This window comes from Pundamilia nyererei, unplaced genomic scaffold (assembly GCF_000239375.1).
Source record: "Pundamilia nyererei isolate P.nyererei 1_Seehausen unplaced genomic scaffold, PunNye1.0 scaffold00221, whole genome shotgun sequence".
Taxonomy (NCBI): Eukaryota; Metazoa; Chordata; class Actinopteri; order Cichliformes; family Cichlidae; genus Pundamilia; species Pundamilia nyererei.
In genome coordinates this window covers 982,737-986,392 of record NW_005187622.1, presented here as the reverse complement: position 1 = coordinate 986,392, position 3,656 = coordinate 982,737, and the positions used below count along the sequence as shown (strand labels likewise).

At 39.5% G+C, this 3,656-nt stretch overlaps 1 pseudogene; it reads right to left on the bottom strand.

Annotated features, from left to right (window-relative positions):
- Positions 1-635: 635 nt before the first annotated feature.
- LOC102207464 (uncharacterized) overlaps positions 636-3,656 on the bottom strand; it is a 37,226-nt pseudogene continuing 34,205 nt past the window's right edge.

Below are 3,656 nucleotides of genomic sequence, written 5' to 3'. Positions count from 1 at the left end.
GTTGTATTTTGTATTTTTGGTTATTTTCTTGATCTATTGTATGATGATGATGATGATTATTATTAGTATTATTTAGTATGTTCCAGCTCATTCTGGTTTAGGAATAGTTCTGCCCGTGTAAAGTCTCTGTTTCTTAGTCTGCGTCTTTGTCTGTATTGTTTCCTGTTTTATTTTGAAAGATTGTGTCTTATGTCAGTGCGTCCAGCTTCGCTTCCCCCCTGTCTCGTTAGCCGGGGGGCCTTTCTCAATATGCGTACTTGTGTGTACTTGCGTTCTCGTGTACTCGTGATACGTCATCAGTCAGAGACCAAGTATTGTTCCAATTCGAAGTACGCATCAAGCCGAGAATGCGAAAAAATCCCGGATGTGTTCTCGCTCTGCCCGTTTTATCGAGCATGCATTGGTGGTGACTTGTGTGGACTTGGTACAGCTAAATATCCCAGAATGCATTTCGTCCAAAACTCAAACATGGCAATGGCGGATGAGTGGGGCTAAAAACTTTTAAATATTACTCTTTCTTGGTCACAAAATAAACTTTTAAGTTCTTTTCAAGCGAGAATGTAGCTGTGTAAACTTCAAATATCTGCTCGATTTATCAAGATATCATATATTTCCAAACGTGCGTCTGTGACCCGCTAGCTCCATAGCAGACAGCGAGGTTGAGGATTATTAGAGCCGGCGAGAACAGCGGACTCCCGGGACATCATTTTCATGTCACCTGGTTGTAGATGTTGCAGTGCTCCACAGTCAGCTGTTATGGCCTTATCTGAGGCACTTCCACCATACAAGTTGCGTACAAAGGTTATTACACCATTAGGAGCCACACCAATTAGAGTCTTTAGTGTGGTCCGTCCTTTGTACTGGCTGTTCAAATAACTTTGTATGTCAAGCTTCTCTGTGTTAGACACAGAAACCTCCGTGCAGTCAGGTACAATCCTGCGGTTAGAAAATGGCTGGAAGCAATCTGGTAACGATGTCCAGTTTTTGGCTCTCAAGGGATGTTGTTTTCCAGCATGCCAACATACAAAATGTCATACAGTTTCATATTGTTGTAAAAATATTAGTTGCTGTGGCTGTGCTGCAGTTAAACCTTGTAGCCAGGTCTACATGGCCACAATTAAACCACAATTGAGCTTCATCAGGGTTAGAAATAACTGGTCAACCAGGGGCATCATTTGGACAGTCCAATCAGAATGATATTTGAGCTCAAATCTGTAAAGAAGGGCTTCTAAAAACAGGACAGTAGCAGCATCAGGCAATCCAGTATAGTACTGGACCCTTTCAGGGTTGTCAGATATTTGACTGAATGAGAAAGTCTGATTCTGATTCTCTAATTGTTTTGTTTTTTTAGTTTTTCATTCTCTTGTCTTAGTATGTCATTCTGAATCTCTAGCACCAGAAGACTGTTGGAAAAACTTTGAGTAACTTGCACTAGCTATCTGTGTATCTGCATTGCTGGAATGATGTAGCTTTCACTCTGATTTTCACCACTAGCTGGGACCTCTTTTTTTTCTTATTTTTTCTAACAGGTTTGTGGTCATCTGGGAACTGGAAAGACTTACCGTCGTTCCATGCAAATGTTTCCTTGAGGGAAGTGCCAACTGCAGACTCTTGAGTTGCAGTTTGGGGTGAAGTTTTCACATCTGTGGACGTGTTTAAAAAGGGGGAGAGAAATTTGTGATCCTGCAGTAGCCCTCCATTAGTTATGTGACAGTAATTTAAGGAGCTTGAAAAGAAAAGCGTCTGGACTTCTTAAAGTTTCTTGAAGCTTCTCTCATCCGGATGAGAGGTGAAATGTCTTCAAGAAACTTAAAGAAGTCCAGACGCTTTTCTTTCCATGCTCCTTAGATTACAATGACCTGGATGACTGAGAGCCTTCACAGACAGTGACCCTAATTATTAAAATCTTACATATTGTTGTACTATTTGGTTTTTAAACTTAGCAGAAAGGTTAAGTGCTGTCAAATTTTGCAAGCTATTTGTTGGTTAGATCTCTGTTTTGGTCATTAACTCACACATAAGCTATGGATTTTAATGTATTTTCTTACATAGACAACGCTTTTTGGATGTAATTTTGATTCCTCTGAGTGTTGAAAGCTAGCTAAGGTTAATATATAGCAAAGTGACCCTCAGCTTTCAAACTTTGCTTGGAGAAATAAAAATGACATCAAACATGCGGTGATGTCTTTCAGTGCGAAAATACAATAAAATCCATAGTCTATATAAGTAAAATTACTTGTAAAAGCCGGTGTGTCTTTTACTAGCGAGTTTTAGTTGTTCAGCGCTAGCTATATTAGCTAACTAAAGTAAGAACCCACTTGCTCTTATCTTACAAGTTTATTCATTCATTTATTCATTGTAAGGTACCTTATCAACTGCACCCACTTCCTCTTCTCTTTCTTTTCACAAGGAAACCGGTAAAATGACAGATTAGAGTGTTGTTTTGAACCAGATTGGTTAAAACAACAAGGATCACAGATTGCGCCATATTGAACACAGGAGAGTTTGGGCCTGGGAGCAGGGGTCATACGTCATCACTTAAAGACCGTATTGCAGCATAACTAAGAGATGATTCAGGTTTACCTGATCCAGCCTAACATATTTTTCGGGCTATAAGGTGTACTTAAATCCTTTAATTTTCTCAAAAATCGACAGTGCGCCTTATGTATGAATCACTGAAAGTTAAAAACTGTCTAAATTCTTTCATCTTTAATAAAATGATCAGCGTTGCTTCTTTACCAGGTGTAACAATTAGGTTTAACATCCAGGCATCCATGAAAACAGAAATTTAACAGAGTTAGAAGTTAGCAGGAAATTAGCTTGCTAGTTTCCACCTAAACATGATACAGCATGTTCTGACTCAGATATTTCTGAAAAAATGAAAATGTACAACTCTGCTATCACTTCCAACATAAATGAAGACATAAAACTAAACAGCAATGACCTCTGTAGGGTTACTGAAGTTGGACTAGCTGGTATATAATGATGTGCTACATGACACAGCTATGTTAGCATAACATAAACACAGTGAAGCTGGAGGATGAAGGCTAACTTTTTTCCACTGGACAAAAGTTAATGTGAGGGTTCCCGATGGTTGGGGACAAATGTAATCGCATGGCAGGATGCTGTAAACGGACCAAACTTCAGTCAGGAGAACAACTGAGATAATCCATCCACAATATGAGGTTAGTCATTAATCTACTACAACAACATGGGAATAGAGCAGCTGTGAGAGAATTTAACATTAATGAATCGATGGTAGAGAAGTGGAGGAATCAAGAAGAATGAGTTGAGTAAAGTTTGACTTGATTTTGTTTCGCTTAATGCATCTTATAATCTGGTGCGCCTTATGGTCAGAAAAATATGGTATTTGCTTTAGCAAAAAGGAAAGTTTTTAGCCTAATCTTAAAAGTAGACATAGTGTCTGTCTCCCGAATCCAAACAGGAAGCTGGTTCCACAGAAGAGGGGCCTGAAAACTGAAGGCTCTGCCTCCCATTCTACTTTTAAATACTCTAGGAACAACAAGTAATTCTGCAGTGTGAGAGCGAAGTGCTATAATAGGGTGATATGGTACTACAAGGTCATTAAGATAAGATGGGGCCTGATTGTACTCAGTGCGCATGCGCCAACCAGCGTGCAGCCTGTTACAGTCGCT